This window comes from Leopardus geoffroyi, chromosome A3, assembly GCF_018350155.1.
Source record: "Leopardus geoffroyi isolate Oge1 chromosome A3, O.geoffroyi_Oge1_pat1.0, whole genome shotgun sequence".
NCBI lineage: Eukaryota > Metazoa > Chordata > Mammalia > Carnivora > Felidae > Leopardus > Leopardus geoffroyi.
In genome coordinates, this window is record NC_059336.1 from 35084257 (window position 1) to 35106111 (window position 21855).

At 40.7% G+C, this 21855-nt stretch overlaps 1 protein-coding gene across 12 annotated transcripts in view; it reads left to right on the plus strand.

The window, feature by feature from the left end:
* Window positions 1-21855, plus strand: part of PLCB4 (phospholipase C beta 4) — a 424518-nt gene that overhangs the window by 62105 nt on the left and 340558 nt on the right. The window contains exon 1 of one of the 12 annotated variants that reach the window (XM_045445290.1): window positions 18767-18895. The exons of the other annotated variants lie outside the window; for them this stretch is intronic. The gene's annotated coding sequence lies outside the window, so the exon portion shown is untranslated. Of the gene's footprint in view, window positions 1-18766; window positions 18896-21855 lie in introns of those variants that run through there. 12 annotated transcript variants of the gene reach the window in all.

Consider the following 21855-nt stretch of genomic DNA (forward strand, 5'->3'; position numbering starts at 1 on the left):
AGTGTCCTCCTCTTGATTTTGGCTCAGGTCATGATCTCGTGGTTTGTGAGAGATTGAAACCTCTGTGTATCTCTGTGTTGACAGCGTGGAGCCTGCTTGGTATTCTCTCTCTCCCTCTGTCTCTTCCCCCACTGCTCTCTCTCTCAAAATAAATATATAAACATTAAAAAAAACACTTAATCCTGAAATACATTTTTGGGTCTTCCCAATTGTGGAGACACTACCACTAGTTTAGTGGTGATTTTTGATGTATGTATATGTACGTATACACACACAATACACATATGTACGCCATATGTATATTTGTGTGTGTGTGTGTGTGTGTGTGTGTGTGTGTGTGTATTTACATATATATGTATATGCCAACAGGAATAAAGACAGAGGAACATTACTTTCATGACAATTTTGTTTCTAATTGTAACAATGGTTCTTATTGTAGATAACTTGGAATATTCAAGAAAACATAAAAGTGAAAACCACTCTTGCTCCATCACCCATGCACACACACACACACACACACGCACACACACAAACACACACACAAATCACTATAACTTAATGTTATCTGTATCACATAGGACATAGATTGTATTTTTTATAAAATTAGGATTATATTGGGCATATAATTCTTATCCTGCGTTTATCTCTTAACATTGTATTGTGATTACTTCTACATAATTGTTTTTTAAATGTGGCTTTTAATGGTTTCATACTTCTAAATAATGAGGAACTATAACATTTCAGGAATGTTCTATTATTGGATATTTAGATGGTTTTACTCCCTTGCTTTAAAGTCATTTCTACCCCTCCTCAAGATGTGGGTTCTTAGAAATTGTCATATTACAGTGTATTTCATAAGAAAACAGATTAATTAGGTGTGCACTCTTGATTTAAATACTCAGCATTTCGGACATTAGAAATAGGAAGATTAATTTTGAGTAATGTTGTGTCATACAGGCATTTAAAATCAAATGCATTTAAGGAAAAGCCCAGTTTTGCTTGCCTCAGTGTTGGCCCAAGTTTGGAGACGAAAGCGTTTACAGACCATTAGCTATAATACTTCACTCTTGAGACCACTTGTCGTAATGAGCTGTCAATTATTGTGCATCTAAGTGTAGTTAAAGGGGCCATTGGGCTTGCAATTTAAAAGCCAGCATTTATAAATGTGCAGGAATTGAATTATAAATGTGGTGGTTCACTGAAACTGTACCGCATCATGCCCCTGTCTGGATGCACTGTCTGGTCTCTGGAAGATTTTAGTGTCGACTTAAAATTAAGAAATAGTAAAAATGTTGTGCACTTGAACATATGGCTTAATGATTTTTATGTTCCTTACAGTATATTTTGGGGAAAATGTTTTTTTTTGAAACCAAGAGTTATGAGCAGTATTTCTTTATTCAGCATGTAATGAATTAATTTCAACCAAAGCTATGGAGTGAAGACAATGGATATTGGAGATACTGAAATGTCCTTCGTCTCTATAGGTGATTCACTGAAGCTACAGTCCCTCGGAATATATAGCCTGCATTACCTGTTTATCATTAGTTTCTGAACAGTGTTTCACTCCTTGAAGTCTGTGTACTTTTCAGATTCCTTACTATGGCTTTTCTTCTTCTTAATGTGACATAACTGGGTAACATTTCACATTTTTTCCATGGTTAAGGATGTGTTTCACTGTGAAGGCATCAGTTCGAAATGATCATGCTGCTAAACTCTTAGAAATCCATTTTTCCCCCTCTGTTTTGACATTTCAACTGTTTAATTTTATCTTCTTTTGAAAGGTCAATATTTGGTAAAGTTCCCCTTGAATTTTATTTCTTTTTAAAATCATTTTTAACACAAAAGTAGTACCTGTTTGCCAGGATAAAATGACATACGTCAGTAAAAAGTGAACATTTTATTTAATTTCACCCTCTGTCTTTCGTATCACATTTTGCTCTAGAGGTAACATCATTAGCACTTTGCTGAGTCCTCTTTCAGATCTTTCATCCCAGTTTGTATGAAATAGGTGGGTGAGTAGGTAGGTAGGTAGATGATATGTAGATATTCCTATGCAAATTACCTCATTTCTTTCAAATAGGATACATAAAGCAGTAAAACCCAGGGACCTACCATCTGTATTATATGTTGCTATTGTGTAAACCAGAGCAGGAGTTGGGAACCTTTTCCTGAAACAGGCCAGAGAGTATTTTTCACTTTGCAGGCTCTGTTCATTCGTTCGTTTGTTCTTTCTTTCTTTCTTTCTTTTAAAAAATTTTCAACGTTTATTTATTATTGAGAGACAGAGAGAGATAGAGCATGAGCAGGGAAGGGGCAGAGAGAGGGGGAGACACAGAATCCAATGCAGGCTCCAGGCTCTGAGCTGTCAGCACAGAGCCCGACGTGGGGCTTGAACTCACGAACCGCGAGATCATCACCTGAGCCGAAGTCAGATGCTCAATCAACTGAGCCACCCAGGTGCCCTTGCGGGCTCTGTACTTTCTTTTGCCGCTCTTAAGTGTTGCAGCACCAGACAGCCATAAGCAATAGATTAATGAAGGGGTGTGGCTGTGTTCCAAGAAAACCGTATTCATGAACACCGAAATTTGAATTCCTATAATGACCATGTGTTATGAAATAGTATTCTCCTTTTGATTTTTTCCACCATTTTAATATGTAAACACCAATCTTAGCTCATGGGTGCTATAAAAGCAGTTGGATGGCAGTCTGGATTGAGCCCGTGGGCTAGAGTTTGCCAACCACTGGCTATTGTTTGCTAACTTCTTGTCTATAGTAAAAAAAAAAAAAAAAAATTACGCAATTAAATTATACTTTTTTCAGAGTTAAATATCACAGTGTGATGAATTAAGGCAAAGAAACAAAGAAATCTGGTAGAACAGTTATTTGACACTTTACCAGATGGAAGGAAATATTTGGGAAGCAAGCAAAGGTAAGAGAAAAAAGGCTGAGAGTGAGCTTGCGTGGGGTCTCAAGTACTGATGCGTCAAAGGGGTTTTTGGTGTTTTGACCAATTCACAAACTCCCTTAACACTTCCGCAGTGAGAAGTATTCCTGATCCTGTTTTTGAAGCACAGCGTTAATACAACATTCTGCTTCACATGGAGACCTTTATTTGCACGTATCATCTTTTTATATGAACTTTGTTTTGCAGTGTTAGTTGACAAGTATCATCATTATAATGGACAATTTTTTGTATACCCTGAATCGGATTTTTAAAAGTTTATTAAGTATGAAGTTTTATATTGCTTGTTAGAATATAAAAGAGAAACATTGAAGATTGCCTAGGAAATCCGTTTGTTACATTTTAAACCTCTCTGATGAGGCGCTTTCTAATGTTAAGGCTGGCCAGTTTAATTTATTGCAGGGGATGCTGTCTGAATACTTCTGATGCTCTTGATTTTATTCATTTGCCATGTATGTCTCTTGATGGCAATTCTGCTTTCAGACCAGTGAGAACACTGTGGTCCAGTTTTGTTGCCTTCTAGAGAAATTGCTGGTTCTATTATAATAAAAATAAAACAATAGGACACCATTGTGATACCTGTGAAATTGTCATTTTCCACCATAATTGCAAAAACAACATATAATTTATAAAACCAAAAAACGTATTTTTTATTAAATAGCAACAGTCAATTAAGGATTATCGTATCACACTTTATATGCTTGTATGGGACTTAGTGAAAGTGTGTGTGCTAAGAAGCAAAAATGGATTCATTGTGTTGATGTTTAATTTTTTTATTAAAAAAAATTTAATGTTTAGTTTTGAGAGAGAGGGACACATGAGTGGGGGAGGAGCAGAGAGAGAGAGGGAGACACAGAATCTGAAGCAGGCTCCAGGCTCCCAACTGTCAGCACAGAGCCTGACATGGGGCTTGAACCCACGAACTGTAAGATCATGCCCTGAGCCTAAGTCGGATGCTTAACTGACTGAGCCACCCAAGTGCCCCCACATTGATTTTTTAAAACTACTTGTCCCATATTTCATTTTATTCACCTGAAGTGGAGAGTTAGTGTTTCATTTTTTTCCCCCTATTGTATAACTTGACAGTTTGGGGAATAAATGATATTCTTATTAGGCAGCCAAAAAAACGTGTGAAAATACATACATATACACACATATGCACACAAATACACACATGCATATAAGAAAAGGGTTTATATCTTTTATCCTTTTGTTTAAGTATATTTATTTTGAGAGAGAGAGCATGAGAGCTTATGAGCAGGGGAGGGACAGAGAGAGAGGGAAAGAGAATCCCAAACAGGCTCTGCACTGTCAGTGTGAGATCATGACCTGAGCTGAAGTCCAGAGGCAGACACTCAACCGACTGAGCCATGCAAGCATCCCTTTTATTCTTTTTAGAAGATGTTCTAAAATGTAGAAACAATAGATCAGCATCAAGGAGAAAATAAAAGCATGTGTGTTTTCACCACCCAGCCATAACCCTGTTGGTGATTTTGGGAATGTCTTCCATTGTCTTGTGTCTGTTTCTGTATGCCTAAGGTCCTATGCTTATATTTGGTCTTTCATTTATTTCTCAGTTCATATTTGTTGGGTGGCTACTACTAGACGGGCACCATGTGAGGCACTGGGGACCCAGAAGTGAATGCAACAATCCTCTTTGCCTGAAGTTTACTTTGTTTTAGTTGGGGCACATAGGCAGCAACCAACGGGTCAGTATGTATTGGATGGTGGTGAGCGCTGTGAAGAAAGTTTAGAACAGGAAAGAGGGCAAAGGGTCTGTGGTGTGTGTGTGTGTGTGTGTGTGTGTGTGTCTGTACTATTAAACATATTTTTAAAGCTTATTTCATTATTTATTTTGAGAAAAAGAGGGCAGGGGAGGGGCAGAGGGAGAGAGGGAGAGAGAGAATCTCAAGCAGGCTCTGTGCTGTCAGCGCAGAACCTGACACAGGGCTTGAACCCACACTGTGGGATCATGACCTGAGCGAAAGTCAAGAGTCAGATGGTTAACCAACTGAGCCTCAGGCACCCCTATTAAACATATTTTTTCAAAAACATTATTCTGAATGGTATACTCTACTTTTATGTGAGTGACAGTTTTATTTTTATTTAACTAGTCCATAAACTATTTTCTTTCTTTTTTTTTTTTTAAATTGCTGTTATAATCAAGTCTATGAGGAATATTATTCACTGAAGATAAAACATTTTTTTGGATAAAATTTTTAGGATTTTTTTAGGATATTTTTAGGATAAAATCCTAGAAGCAGAATTAGTGAGCAGAGAATAATCATGTGTCAAGACTTTTGATATGTGCCTTAAGATTTAAAATGTTATATGGCTAATTCATAGCTCAGTCTGTTTTCCTTTCCCCATATACCTTCCCCCTTCCCTCCGTATTTTCAATGTTTCAAATCCAAGCAAAAGTAGATAGTATTCCCCCGATTTAAACAACTCTACTATGATAGCCTATTACTTTAGTGGTGAATTTTATTTTTTGTTCCTGAAATCAGATTCTTTTTGTGGGTGAGAGGGCTAATGCACTTATAATTGCATCCCTGCACAAGCTAACAAAGTCCTATTTGTTGCTTACAAAGAAGAAAAAAAAAGACATTAAGCATAGCAGAGCAGCAGCCTTGGAAATGCGAGAGGGTCAGTGCAAGTTTCAACATGTCATTTCATTTACTTTTTTTTTTTTCAGGTCTGAAAAAAGTCTAAGAATAGTGAACTGTATTACAAAAGAAGCATTCAGTTTTGGGAGAAAACCATTTTATTGTTTTTAGCTTGCCTGAAGATAAGTTGTTTTCTATTCCAGCAAAATAAAATAGAATTTGTTATTTCAGGTGGAAATTTTTAAATTTGCTGTCACCTTCCATGGGTTTTCTTTCAGGTGACATTGTATGTAATATTAATGCTAGCAATATTGGCCCACATTGACCTGGCATCTCCTCTGTGCCAGATCCTGGATTACCTCATTTGAAAGCTTGACAGGGAGGTTGTTTTCCGCAAGAGAAGGTGGAAATTTTAACACCGAGGCGCTAGAGGTTCAGCGGCTCTGGCGCTTTTCAGAAATCATAGGTAGAAGTAGAAGGCCTGTGTTAGAGCAGCACTTAAACTCAGAGCACACCTGAATCACCTGCTTTTTAACCCAAATGTGAAAATGCAGATTCTGATTCATCAGGTTTGGGTGGAGCCTGAGACTCTTCCTTTCTAACAAGCTCCCAGGGAAAGTGGATGCTGCTGGGCCATTGACCTTGAGTAGTGAGGTGTTCAAAGACGTTGGCACAGAGTCTGGTGTTTACAGGTGGGGAGACCGGTATCCAGAGGAGTCAGCAGCCCAGCTCTGCCAGCCACAAGAGCCCGCTGGCGGCTGAGGTTGGGAGCTGCCTGATTTCCAGGTCTGTTCTTTCTGTACATGGGTCTCCATGTTGCACATCCAGGGAGAGCCACCCTTGTGATGAGATTACAGATTAGATTTTCTTCTTTTTACCTGTCTGCTGAGTTTTTAGCCGTGATCATGTATAATCAGAAAAAAAATGAATAAATTTATTTTTTTACCTAGGATAGTCTCATTCCCCAAATCTCTTGATGGTTGTCCTCAGGCATCTTTTGCTTTATCAGATCCCTTTAATAGTAGGTTTGAGTACCTATCTTTGAAGTAGGTTTTTGAGTGGGGTTATTAGAATAAACCTACTTTGGGGGCTCTACCCATAGCACCCTGCGCACTTTTAAAAAAAATTGTAAAATACAAATAAGACGAAATTTACCATTTAGCCATTTTTATTTATTTATTTATTTTTAATATATGAAATTTATTGCCAAATTGGTTTCCATACAACACCCAGTGCTCATCCCCAAAGGTGCCCTCCTCAATACCCATCACCCACCCTCCCCTCCCTCCCACCCCCCATCAACCCTCAGTTTGTTCTCAGCTTTTAACAGTCTCTTATGCTTTGGCTCTCTCCCACTCTAACCTCTTTTTTTTTTTTTTTTTTCCTTTTTTCCTCCCCCTCCCCCATAGGTTCCTGTTACGTTTCTCAGGGTCCACATAAGAGTGAAACCATATGGTATCTGTCTTTCTCTGCATGGCTTATTTCACTTAGCATCACACTCTCCAGTTCCATCCAAGTTGCTACAAAAGGCCATATTTCATTTTTTCTCATTGCCACGTAGTATTCCATTGTGTATATAAACCACAATTTCTTTATCCATTCATCAGTTGATGGACATTTAGGCTCTTTCCATAATTTGGCTATTGTTGAGAGTGCTGCTATAAACATTGGGGTACAGGTGCCCCTATGCATCAGTACTCCTGTATCCCTTGGATAAATTCCTAGCAGTGCTATTGCTGGGTCATAGGGTAGGTCTATTTTTAATTTTCTGAGGAACCTCCACACTGCTTTCCAGAGCGGCTGCACCCATTTGCATTCCCACCAACAGTGCAAGAGGGTTCCCATTTCTCCACATCCTCTCCAGCATCTATAGTCTCCTGATTTGTTCATTTTGGCCACTCTGACTGGCGTGAGGTGATACCTGAGTGTGGTTTTGATTTGTATTTCCCTGATAAGGAGCGACGTTGAACATCTTTTCATGTGCCTGTTGGCCATCCGGATGTCTTCTTTAGAGAAGTGTCTATTCATGTTTTCTGCCCATTTCTTCACTGGGTTATTTGTTTTTCGGGTGTGCAGTTTGGTGAGCTCTTTATAGATTTTCCATTTAGCCATTTTTAATGTACAGTTCAGTGGCACTAAGTATATTCACGTGTTGTGCAGCCATCCCTACCATCCATCTCCAGAACCTTTACATTTGCAAAACTGAAACTCTGTACCTGTTAAATAATAAGTCCCCATTTCCCCCTCTCTCCAGCCCCTGGCAACTACCATTCTATTTTCTGTCTCTACAAAGTTGGTTACTCTAGGTTTCTCATGTAAGTGGAATCATACAGTATTAGTCATTTTGTGGCTGACTTATTTCACTTGGCATGGCGTCCTCAAGGTTCGTCCACATTGTAGTCTGTCAGAATTTCCTTCCTTTTTTTTTTTTTTTAATTTTTTTTCCACGTTTTTATTTATTTTTGGGACAGAGAGAGACAGAGCATGAACGGGGGAGGGGCAGAGAGAGAGGGAGACACAGAATCGGAAACAGGCTCCAGGCTCTGAGCCATCAGCCCAGAGCCCGATGCGGGGCTCGAACTCATGGACCGCGAGATCGTGACCTGGCTGAAGTCGGATGCTTAACCGACTGTGCCACCCAGGCGCCCCAGAATTTCCTTCCTTTTTAAGGCTGCATAAAATTGCATTGTGTGTCTGTACCATATTTGGTTTATCCATTTATCCATTGATGCACATGTGGGTTAAGAAGGAATCCATGTACAAATACTCCAGCTCCCTTGCCTCTTGAATGGGATAACTGGAGAATGTGTCTATATCATCTTCCAGAGTTCCCCATGGGGTTAGATCCCAGTTGCCCGCAATGATAACTTGTTTGATGTCATACCCTGTACTGGCTTTCCTGTGTCATTTCTCCATTCTACTACTGGCTTCCTGTGGTCACCTCCCTAAATAAACTACTCGTTCTCAAATCTTTGATTTAAGGTATGCCTAAGAAGGAACCCAAACTGGACAATGTTGAGAAGGCACCCTGTGACTACCTATTTATACCTAGAAATATTCAGTTGGTGGAAAGCCACACAGTTTTGGATATTTGACGTAGATTCTTAGTTGTACATGTTTAGTTTCTCACACCTTCCTGCTAGAGGTTCCAGAAGAAAATCGAACCTGTTCATGCCAGCATTTGAACCTTGTTGTAGTAACATCTTAAACATGAAATATATTTTTCAAAGCTCCCTTTTTGCCTCTTTACTATCTTAACAACATAGTCTCTTAATTTAATTGCCATACATGGAGCTAGATCCCAAAGAAAGAAGAAAAAGATTTCTTGTTGGTTAAGATAGTCCTTTTCTATATATAGATACTTGTTTCTTGCTTTTACTACCATGTTTAGCCTCTGGGACTCTTCTTGGTTGTATCTAGTTTGTTGTTTTTGGCTCATTTTGACATTCTCTGTGTATTGTATTTTTAATATTAAATTGTGTATTTAGCAACAAGCTTGAAAACAGATTAACTTTCTTGTACCAGAAATTGCTGCTCAGAATGAAAATGCAGCCAGAGGTCTAAGCTAGAGCTTTGCTTCAGTGTCTTTGGGGAGCCTGACTTCTAGCCAGGTGTGAACTTTCTCTGATGTTGGGAGCTGTTAATGTCATACCTCGTTGGTGCATTTGAGGACCAACCCTACTTAGGGCTGCTGCTGAAGAACCACAGAGTGAGTCCTAGGCTTGCCATGACAAAAAGAAAAAGGGTAGGTCTCTGAAGATTGCAGTTCACCAGCACCACCTCAAACCAATGATGAATCTTCAACCATCTAGGTGACAACTCAGTAGATTTGGTGGGAGGAGGATGCATACGTACTTTGGAATGTCTGCTTACATCTTCCCGTCTCGAGTTTAAAAGATAATTACCTTAACTGATGTGCCATCTAACCAGTTTACAGCAAATGAATAACTTTCAAAGTAGAAAGCAGTTTCCGCCATACAAAATAGTCAGTAATGTCACCACAAGTGTTTCCTCCTTACAGTAGTTGAAAGAGTATCTATCACAGCAGATGTTTCTTGTGTTTGAATTGTTTTCCCATCAAACCTGTGAATGATGTTTGCAAGTTATTGTTTAGTTCTCTAGGTCAGGAGCAAACTAAGCTGGTCTCACATGTTGGAGGTCGGAAATCTTTGTTGATTTTGCACCAGGGCCACTATCCGGAAAGAAATAATCTTTTTCTTAGTAGGATCAATTGCAGTTGTGATCAGGTCAGCAAGAAATTAACATAAAAGCCAGGCAAAGCAAATTTCGCCCTTGTTTCTCTGTGTTAACACAGAACATCGTATTCATTATGCCTGTCGAAATACAGGAGGGCTAAATTAGACTGAAAAATAAAGTCATCTCTTCTTTGTGAAGGGAGTCTCTAAGGGTTTCCTGGGAAGGAAGCTCATCTTTTCTAAGCCTCTTGCCTTTCCTTCAACTGTGGGCCTCCTGGCCAGCACACAGTGTCCTGTGGAATTACATTAAATTAGAGGACACTCAGGGATGGTAGTAGTTGCATGTCTTGATATCTTTTCATGGCTCAAGGAGCAATCAGTAACATTATCTACTGTGAGTCAGGTCTGCTTTGTGCTGGCGATCACTGAAAGTGATCAGTTCCTTCTACTTGTCTGATAATCTCCCTATCCGTCTATTGACCAGTCATTTGATTTATAAACCCATTGACTAACTGATCTATGAATGTGATTTCCTCCTCCCTCCCTTTCATTTGGTTCTCTCTTATTCCAAACAAAAATCCAAAGTAAACTAAGAGGCAGCCTCCTGGAAGTTGAGCTCTGGATTCTAATCTTACCTCCTGTCCTCTGTAATAAGATATTGCCTAATCTCTGAGACCTGTAACTTCCTCACCTATTGAATGAAGGGATTAGATCTGCTCCTTATGATGCAGGCACTGGTTAAAGGCCTACTTAGCCTCTGGATCAGAGTGCCTCCTTTAGATCCCTGCTGTACGTTCCTGTCAATGTGACCTGAGGCAACTTACTTAACCTCACTATGCCTCAGTTTCCTCATCTGTGAAATTAGGATTATAATTGTACCTACTGGCTGTTTGGAAGATCAAATGACACAATATATGTAAATTACCTAGAACAGTGTGTGGTGGATATTAAATGTTCAATAAATGTTAACATTGCTAGTACCGTTATTATCTATCTTGTCTGCCCACAATAGATGCTGGACCTCCTTTCCTCTAGCCCAGTTACCTTCCTTGCCCATCTTCACAAAGCTCACAGTCTAGTGTTGAGACAAGGATGATTACCTGGCAAAGATAGAGGAAGAAAATGATGCATAACTGAGTATCAAAGGACCAGAATGGTTTGTCAGGGAGAAAAGGCAGGAGGGCCATTGTAAGCAGAGGGAAGTGTGTTAGGAGGCAGGAAAGAGCTCTGCATGCTTGGTCTACAGCAGTTAATGCGTTGTGGCTGGTGCCTAGGATGCTTGTGAGGTGATGGGGTGATGGCGGGAAATGGGATCCTGCACCTCTGCTCTGTGCCAACCAGCTGAGTGACACACAGTCCCATCAGAGACATTGGCTCCCCACCATGGTGATTCTGCTCCCTGTGGGGTAGGGCGGCAGTGATTCTCCAGGAGATGGGATCTGAATCTTGGATAGGCTGGGAGGGACTCCTGTGCATTGTAAAATCCTTCCCATTCCCCTCTTGAGGTGCATGTTTCTGCCTTCATATTGATGCTTAATCTTAGGGCTCACATAGCCACTGGCCACACTTTGGGGGATGAAGTGCCCCAGGTTATATACTTAGGATGAATAATTGAGCAGCTCATAGAGCCTCATCCATGTTGGGTATTGAGAGGCCTCAGGCCTGGGTTTGTGTCTAACCAGTGATGGGAGCATCAAAGGCTGTTTTCTTTTACTACCTCACCTTTCTTTATCTGTGGGATGGGAGAGGTGCTTCAGAGTTCTTATGGGCCTTTTTGGCAGTCTGGTGAAGACTCCATCGGCCCCTTCTCTAAATAGCTTTTTAAATGCATAAAACAGGGGCGCCTCGGTGGCTCAGTTGGTTGAGCATCCGACTTCGGCTCAGGTCACGATCTCACCGACCGTGAGTTCGAGCCCCGTGTCGGGCTCTGGGCTGATGGCTCAGAGCCTGGAGCCTGCTTCTGGTTCTGTGTCTCCCTCTCTCTCTGCCCCTCCCCCGTTCATGCTCTGTCTCTCTCTGTCTCAAAAATAAATAAACGTTAAAAAAAAAATTAAATGCATAAAACAAAATACCTAGAACTACAAAGGAAACCATTATATTTGAAATACAGATGTAAAAATAGTAAATAAATGTGTGGCATAATAATATATGTACATCTTATTAACACTTTAAATGAACAGTTACTATTGTAACTTGGAATTATTGGTGAGTACAATTATATTTTGCAAGATCTGCAATAATTTGATATGATAAAGTATCTGGAATTTCTGTCAAAAACCAAATCACAAGTACAATCAATACTGTGATTTGTGATGTATATTTTTGTTTGTTTATTTTACAGAGAGAGAGTGAGCGGGGCCGGAGAGGGGCGGGGAATGAATCCCAAGCAGGTTCCATGCTCAGTGCTGCCCCCGATGCAGGGTTCAATCCCATGACCCTGTGATCATGACCTGAGCTGAAATCAACAGATGGACACTCAACCCACTGAGCTACCCAGGCACCCCAATTTATATTTTTAATCACAGGAAATGCCACATTTCAGTTAGAGCTCAGTGAAAATAGCCATGTAATTGTTTTTTCCTATCCCAGTTTATGGCACATTGGATTTTATCTATGAACCTCTCTGGTGGTCATGGAACTCAGGTTAGTAGCCTTTGGACTAGATAACTTCTAGGATGGTTCTTTTGCTGTTCCATTTTTATCAAATTAGGTAGCAGGTCTCATAATACTAAAAGATTTCCAAACAAATGAGTAAAAATTTAAATCCCCATAGAATCGTGAGGCTTATGGCACTGGTTATGAGAAAAACCAAGGTGCTCAGTGAGTATGGGAGGCCCTTTTACTTAAGGTTACTGATATCTGGTTCAAGAGTACTAGTACCCAGTTTTCAAGGTCCTCAATAAGAACAACTATAGAGGTATAAGTTATGTACAGTTGATCTCATTGTTCCCAGTGGTTATGTTCTATAAAGCCTCCGTGAACACACTGGATTAGTGAACCCTGAGCCATTGCTCCTATTGGAAATACAGGGATAGGTTCCTCTGAACCTCTGGTCACAACATTTACATCAACTCATCAATATATAATCTTGTTTCATGAATGTTTCTTTTTTTTTTTTTTTAATCTTATTTAATGTGTATTGTTGATTCATTCCCATTGAACTCACAGCCAACAGCACTATGACTCATGCCCGAATGATGCTTATCTAACACATGTATTTGCTCTGCAAGGCACATCACAGCCTTCTTGTGCTTAGGAATATTACATAGCACTTCAGCGCTACGCTGGGGGGCCCTTATTTTAAACAGTGAAATAACTAACAAAAATCACAAACTTGTGGTAAATGTGGCACTAAATAGATTGTGAAAAGGATGCTTGTTTACAGCATGAGAGCTGAAACCAGAAGGCAGAGCCTTGTATGACATCAGCTGGGATTGTGTGCATGGGAGCTGACATTTTTGTCTCTCTGTGCATGTCTAGCAAAGACCACCTAAGTGATGCCTGTATTGCTTTTGTAGTCACAGATAAATTTTGGTGAGTAGGTGAATTTGCAAATATTGAGGATTGACTGTATAGGCGAGTATTTCTCTGTGGACCTGAGGTCTGGTTGTGACACTGCCATTCTTTGTGTTTGACTTTGGTTGAGTTGTTTCATTGCTTTGGGTCTCTGTTTTCTTATTCATAGAACATGAATGTTGGGATATATTAGCAGCAGTGGATTTAAAAAAAAATTTTTTTTAACGTTTATTTATTTTTGAGACAGAGAGAGACAGAGCATGAATGGGGGAGGGGCAGAGAGAGAGGGAGAGACAGAATCGGAAACAGGCTCCAGGCTCTGAGCCATCAGCCCAGAGCCCGACGCGGGGCTCGAACTCACGGACTGCGAGATCGTGACCTGAGCTGAAGTCAGACGCTTAACCGACTGAGCCACCCAGGCGCCCCTAGTGGATTTTTTTTAAATAGCAGAAGTAACTTTTATTCATGTGAAAACCCAAGGTATAAAGCAGTAGTCTCCTCCCTGCCACTCCTGCATCTCCTGCCATCCCTCAGTTTTATCAAGAACTTATGGAAAACCATTGAGCTAGTTTCCAATGCCATTTTCCTGGTAGGTTATGTTTGATTCATTTGACCAGTATTTATTGAGCCAAACAGAATTGTAGGTGCTGTTCTTGTACCAGATTCCCCCAAAATGTTGCTTAGAACTGTTTGAAAGTGGCCTACAGATACTTTTTATTTGTAGTTTTTATTAAAAGGATTTTCATATTCTGAACTCTCTCTGAAGATTGAGTGGCCCAGATTCATCTTTCAACCTCATTGTTGTTTTCTACATGTCAGATTCATTTAGGAGCTCACCCAGGCTTAGTTTATCCTGGTCTGGGCATCCTTTATTTATGACATTGGAGCCAGGAAGCACCTCCTAAATGGTCCTGTCTGAAGGCACCCACCTATAATATAAACCCATTCAGATGGATACTCAGTATTTTCCCGGGCATCCCTGCCATTTTGGGGGTTATGTTTATTGCTCTACTTTAGGGTTGTCATGTGGAGATGACTTTCTCCTCTAGAGAATGCATTTTTATAATATCCATGGGTAAAAATAGTAAAATAATAAATTGTATGCATTAGAACACTCTTGATGTAAATTACTAGTTTAACTAAAGCAAATTATTATTTTACATATGAGAATTGGTAGGTGACTTTACATTCCAATTTCAGTGCATGAAAACCTAAAGCATGATTTGTTATGATTGTACTTAGTTCTTCAAAGGAGGTTCATTCCCCTAAGAAGAAAACTGGGAAGAAGGGATTTGACAATAGATTTGGATGTTTGTTTTAATTCAGTGAGTGTCTTTTCATCATGGAATCTTCAAAATTATCCAAACAACTGCATCTAATCTTTAGTGAGGGAATCTTTCATCATTGGTATTTCTGTCCTTCAGGGAAAAATAGGGATTTTTCTCTGACATGCCTTTTCCATTAGGAAATATGAGATTGAATGATTTCTACTTCTGTACTAAGAGCTGGCCTAAGGAAGTCATGAAGATGTGTGGTAGCTTCAGTTGTAATTTGGTATGGATTGTTTCATATCTATAATCTCTGTGTTTTAATCTGTTGATGTTTAGTTTAAGAGCTCTGGGTAAAAGAACATGATCTATAAGGAAACCCTGTTCCAACTGTGATAGACTATTACCTTGGTGGCTCCAGTGGACTCTGCCTCCCATCACTCATGCCTTTATGTATTCTTCTTATTGACTCTAGACTGGGCCAAAATGCTTTGGTCAATGGGATATTAGCAAGCATGATACAGAGGCTTGATAAGCATATTAGGGCTTGTCCTCTGGGAATGCTCCTTCTTAGGAGCCAACCTTGGTTCTTTTTTTTTTTTTTTTTAATTTTTTAATGTTTATTTATTTTTGAGAGAGAGAGAGAGAGACAGAGCACAAGATCGGGAGGGGCAGGGAGAGAGGGTGACACAGAATCCAAAGCAGGCTCCAGGCTCTGAGCTGTCAGTACAGAGCCCGACACGGAGCTTGAACCCATGAACTGTGAGATCACTACCTGAGCCGAAGTTGGGCACTTAACTGACTGAGCCACCCAGGTGCCCCAACCTTGGTTCTTTATAAAAGCTTAGACTAGATCAGCCATGTGGAGAAAGACCCCAAAGGATGTGAGGCCATCTTGAATGTTCTAGCCCCAATCAAGGTCCCAGCTGAATGTAGCCTATTGAGTGATCTCAGTTATACCACATGGAATAGAATCACCCATGAGCCCAGCTAACCCAGTGAATTGTGAGAAATAATAAATGATCATTGCTTTTGTCACTAAGTCTTATAGTAGTTAGTTACACAGCAGTAGACAACTGAAACCATGCCTTACTTCAAAATGTCTGTGAAAAAAAGGAATGTTCTGTAAAGATACCCTTGTGCATGTTTTGGTTCATGGAAAACTGCATCTCATACTGCCATAATACCATTGAAAGCACAGGCAGGAAGAGTGGGAGAGAGAGCGTGTGTATGCAGATTGGGGGTCATTGCTTCTGTCTTTGCAACTGATTGTCATGCATGCAGTATTTTATTTTCATAGAGGAATTACCTAAGAAAGGTATCTTGAGAAGTAATTGTTCTTTTATTTGTTCAGGTCATGGAAGATACAGATAAATATAAAGAAAAGAACAGTTACCCAGAATCTCACCACCTAGAGGCCAACTTTGGCAAGTTTTTGCATTGTAAAGATAGCATAATAAAAAAAACTTTACTTGATTCTTCTTTGAAAGCCTAGTGTAAAAATTAGTAAATCAGAGCTAATTGTGAGTGTAGACTCTCTGACACTCTTATGAAAGTGGTTCTTTTTTAAAATTTATTTATTTATTTTTTTTATTTTAGAGAGAGACAGCATGAACAGGGGAGAGGGACAGAGGGGGGTAGAGAGAAAGAGAGAGGGAGAGAGAGGGAGAGAGAGAGAGAGAGAGAGAGAGAAAGAAGAAAGGAAGGAAGGAAGGAAGGAAGGAAGGAAGGAAGGAAGGAAGGAAGGAAGAAAAAAGAATTCTAAGTAGGCTCCACACTCAGCATGGAGCTCAGTGTAGGGCTCAACATGGGCTCAATCCCATGACCCTGGAATTATGACCTGAGCCAAAATCCAGAGTCGGACGCTCAACCAACCTAGCCACCCAGGTGCCCCAAAGTGGTTCTACATGTGTACACAGATATACAGGTTCTTGTGCTGGATTGATGGTTCATGGTGTCTCACCACCCCACTGTATCGTCCATACTACTATCAGATTCTGACTTAGTTCTGCCTACACAACAGTTCTAGACTGCCTCTAGGATGTGGTTCTCAAGAAGGGTGACTTTTCTCCTGCGAAACATCTGGCCATGTCTGGAGAATTACTGACTGTATTAGGGGTGTGAGGTGCTGCTCTTATCTAGTGAAAGGAAGCCGAGGATCCTGCCAGACATCCTACAGTGCACAGACTACCTCCCCCCCCCCCAATAAAGAATTATCCAGCTCAAAATGTCAGTAAGTGCTGTGGTTGAGAAACCTGGCTCTGGGGTAAGGCCCAAGCTCTTGGCTGTTTTGCCCTTACTGACCTTGCATTTCTGACTTCAGACCTCAGACCTCTCATGCGTTTTCCATATGCAGTTTGAGACAGCCTCCCGTTTTCTTATTGTCTCATCTTTGTGGCTCTTTGCTTATGCTATGCCTGTAGTCTGGAAAACCCTTTCCCCCGAGGTAATTATTTTCTGTGTATTTTATCATTGTGCCTGTACCTACTTCCACTTTTCTAATTATACTGAGTGGCAGTTACTTCTTCAGATCTGTTTTCCCTATAAGCTGGGAGTTAGGGTGAGCTTAGGACCCAGCCACTTGGCTAGTAAATATTTGAGTAAACAAATGGATGTTTGAATAAGACCAGGGAAGAAGGAGCTGAAGCTGCCTGTTTCGGTAGCATTGCTTGACCTACTCTCAGTGAGTTTTCTTTGCCATTGGGTGATTCCTAACTGCAGAGGCACTGCAGACACCAGTTCTCCCTGCTGCACACAATTTTGATGCCCCTGTACTTCCTGGTGTTCTGGTGCTCCTGAGCCCTGTACCTGGCATCAATGTCCGGTTCCAGGTAGGCTTGAAAGAGTAGAGAGGCAGCCTCAGGCAGGTGAGAAGTGGAGAGATGAAGCTTTGTGCTCCAGATGTCCCCCTGTAAGGACCGGGTCGTGGGGGGGCAGTTGAGAAGTGAAGCACTCATTCAAGACACTGTCTTTTGCTTCAAGCCACATTAACATTAACTTAGTATAACGTAGGTCACTTGTTCTGCACTGTTGTGTACATCACTGTCACCTGGGCAGGTTAAAAAACACTGTTGTTGGGGGTACCTGGGTGGCTCAGTTGGTTAAGCATCTGACTTCAGCTTAGGTCATGATCTCATGGTTTGTGAGTTTGAGCCCTGCATTGGGCTCTGCACTGGTGGTGTGGAGCCTGCTTGGGATTCTCCCTCTCTCTCTCAATCTCTCTCTCTCTCTCTCTCTCTCTCTCTCTCTCTCTCTCAGAAGAAATGTTGTTGGTTGTCCAGCCCCTAGTGATGTTGATGTAATTAGCCTTGGATATGCCCTGGGCTTCAGAACTTTAAAAAATTTCCCAGGTAATTTTATTATGCACCCAACTTTGAAAACCACTGATGAAGACAATTAGGTCCATTATAATTACTTGTGCTGACATTTCCAAAGTCCTGTAATAGTTTACTTCTTGGTAATTTTATATTTCTTAACAATTTTGCATTTCAGTATAAATAATAAATTAGTACTTATAACTTTGTTGAAATTTGTAACTGCTATATGGTAATTTAATATCTTGCTTTTTAGTGACATTGTATAGCCTTGTTTTCTTCCTTCTTCCTCCCTCTTGACCTTGAAACTCAGATGAAATATCATAGAGAAGCAGTTGTCATTCTTCATGCTGGAGGAAACTGGAAGGAAGCCATGTTTTTGATAGTTTGCCCACAACGATACAAATTTAGAACTTTTCTCTTGGTTCTTGCTGTGCTTCTCCTGTTTCCAAGATGCACATACTTTGAATTCTTTGTGCCCAAGAGAAAAAGTAGCAAGAGTGTCCATAGTCCCAGATAGTCCTTTCAAGAGGTTCATGGTTACTTTCAGGTTTTTCATTTCATTACAGATGTAATAGTATATTTGTTATGAATATGTTGGTTAAGAAAGAGAAGTAAACGAGGTTTTGAATACCTTCTTACCATGTTCCCTTCCCATGTCCTCTGCTTCCTCCCCCATTCCTTCCACAAGCTTTTTGTTTGCTTGTCCTATGTTTCCAGATAGTTCTGAGATGAGGTCTTGGTCACCAGTCAGAATGGCCTTGCTCATGACTGGTGGTTGGAATGACTTTTGCCATTATTTTAAATATGGAGGCTAGGAGCATGGGCCTCATTCATTCCATGGCACCGCATGTCCAGCACTGAATTTTTGTTTTGTTTTGTTTTGTTTTTGTTTGATAATCAGTTTGTGAAAGTTCAGGATCCAGTGACTTCTGCCACTGATTAGGTAAGCTCTGCTCTAGGATGGACATGCTGGGCTGAGGCAATAGCTCTCAAGAGAGGGATCCAATCATTCGGAGCCACAGAATTTTAGGTCACTATATTCTGTTTCGTTTCAAGAGGGAATGTGGGGGCAAGAAGACATTGTCAAGATGATATAGATAGCACAGCCATCCCATTCCTGTTTTTCTGTTTAATAAAACTAAAGCTGAGAGCCATTTCTTAATTCAACAGTTGATTATTGTGTGTGGAATGCCCTCGGTCTGTCTCCCTCTCGTGGAGGTGCCGCTGGGTGTAGGGAATGAGGAAGTGAAATGATTTGCCCGAGGAGACACATGAAGTTACAGCAGGAGCAGAACTACAAAGCCAGTCCCTATTTATTTTCTGAGGTATTACTTTATAAAAAATTTCCAGTCTTGGTGTTTTTGTAGGTGTATCCTATAATAGACATTTATACATGATTTATGAGTTTGAAAATAATTGATTATACGTATGCTGTCAAATCTAGGAAATTTGATTTAAAATAGGTATCTAATAGCCACTTGGTTGATAGATTAAATTCTTAGTTTCTGAAAGTTATTTTCTTTATGATGATGCAAAATTCCTTTGGCTTTTTGTGAAAATACTCCAAAGAATGGAATTTAGTGTCCATTCAAGTAATGGGCCTCATTATTTATATCCCTTTTACTGCTGCAAATCCTTAGCAAACTTTAAAATTGGACAAGAAACTTAAAGGACTTTATCTGAGTTCATTTGACAGATGAGGATATTGGAGGCCTGGGAAGGTGGTTATTTCCGAGGTTCACAGAGCTAGTTCAAAGCCAAGTCGGAGACTTGCAAGTCATATTTTTTACTTCAAGTTCAGTATGTTTTTTTCTTTGGTGCAGAGTAAAGTAGGCAGAGTCTGTATCACACACATGCACATGCGCATAACTCTTACACGTTCTTTGTGGCGAGTCTGTTCCAAGAGGGGTGGGTTATGACTCACGCATTGTCTTAGGTGCTTCTCCCAAAGCTGGCCTGAGACAGGGATTGGAGCCCAAGTAGCAGTCTCCGGAGGTAGTCCCTGGAGGCAGGAGTGGGAGAGTGGGGCAGTGAGATAAGGAAGGAAATGCAGCCAGTGTCGGATGTGCTGACAGGCTGATTCCACTGAAGGCAACTAAGAAGACTGCTGTTTGCTGGAGACTGTAGAATATGCTTCACAGTAGTCCTCTGGAGGGGGCGGGGGGGAGGATCTGGGCTATTTATTTACCAATTCTTATGTCACACTCTGCGGGTTATTCCTGGAGGTCTTAACTCCCAGCCACTTCCTGCTGTAAGGTCTCTTTGATGTGCTTGGGGACTAACACAAACGGAATGTAGAGAGGTGACTCCTGCAGGCCCAGAAAGAAATGGGAATGGATGTAAGTGGAGCGTTTGCGCATGCCATGTGATTCTATCAAACACCATGTCTTCGCTCTTTGTTCTTTCCATCTATACTCCTAGTGCTGTAGTCTGGGAAGGATGGGGCTGAGAAGTAAGTACCGATGAGGATTCTGGCTGTGTTGGCTTTAGTCTGTTTGCCCTTCCAGGTCCACTCTACATTTTCTCTGGCCTGCTGTTGTCCCTCAGGGGGAATGTCATGTGCTGCCTTGGTGGGTTACCCTGCCCTCTGGCTTCTGGTCGCATTCATGCAGCTGGCGGCTGTTGCGGGAGATTGGAGGGTGGGGACCATGAGGTTGGCCTGTTCATTCCTCCAGGTCTCTTCTTGCCATTGGGCTGATGGCTGTCTCTATGGCCCTTCTGGAAGCCACGGTCCGTCAGATGGCCCTCTCCTATAGTTCCTCTACTTTCTCTGGGTCCCTATAGCTCTGTCCTCATACCCCTTCAGGCTTAGGGCACTTCATATTCCCTGGTTGTCTTCCCTCCACCCCACCCTCAAATAATCCCTTATTAAACACCATCAGTTGTGTCCTGTGAGTGTTCCATCTGTTTCCAGCTAGGACCCTGACTGAGATACCATCTTTGAAGACTTTGCTCTCTAGACAGAATTGGATGAGATGAAACAGCCAGAGATGTTATGAAGATATAACATAATGAAGTGTAAATTGTACTTGAGCCCTAAGGACACTCAGCATGTAGGATGCATTAACAAGAGAAGGGGTACTTATTAAAGAAGACATTTTTGGAGGGGTGCCTTAGGTTGTAATTAATCATCTTTTTTTTTTTGTCTGCTCTATGGGTAGCTCTGTTTGAGTAGCGAATTGAAAATCAGAAGTTCTACTTTATTATGACCATGTGTGCAGTTAATTATAATGTATTTGACTCTATAAGGTGGAATAATATGTAATTCACACAAACAGAAGGGTGAAATGGATCTATCCATCTGGAAATTTCAGAATTCTCTCATGTATTCTAATTTTAGATAAGTACATCTTTCCCTCTTAATTCCTTATATTTCTTATCCCTCTAATGGGTTATAATCCATTTTCTGGAGAGTTTTTAAAAAACCTCGTGTGAAAGGCATTTCAGGCTGCTTAGAATAAGGCACTATAATGGCAGAAAGCACTCACTCCGTACATATTTACATAGGGCCCCTTGTGATTTAGGCACTTTGCTAAGCACCATGGAGTTAATAATGAATAGTATTTGATCACCGCTTTCAAGGAAATCACAATGTAGTTGGAAAAATAGAAGTTCAACCAAATAATTATGATAACTATTTTAAGTATTATAGGCATATCAGAAGATTGTGTGTACCTAAATGAGGGTGCAGCTGAGTCAGGCAGGAAAAGGCAGAGAGGTTGGTGAGTGTTGGATAATGCTTCATAGAGCAGGTGACATTGAGCTGGGTCTTAAAGGATGATAGTGGGCTTACCAGGGAGAGAAGGGGAGGAATGGTATGAAAAGAGGTGTGGAATTTCCTGGTGGGTCGGAGAATCAGTGACGCATAGGATTATTTGGCCAAGTGCTGGTGGCCTTTGGAGAGGTGCCTAGACTCGAGGCCAAGGGACAGAATAGTTATCTAATCCTTACCACTCATCACTTAAAATAATAGCACATACGCTTTAAAAA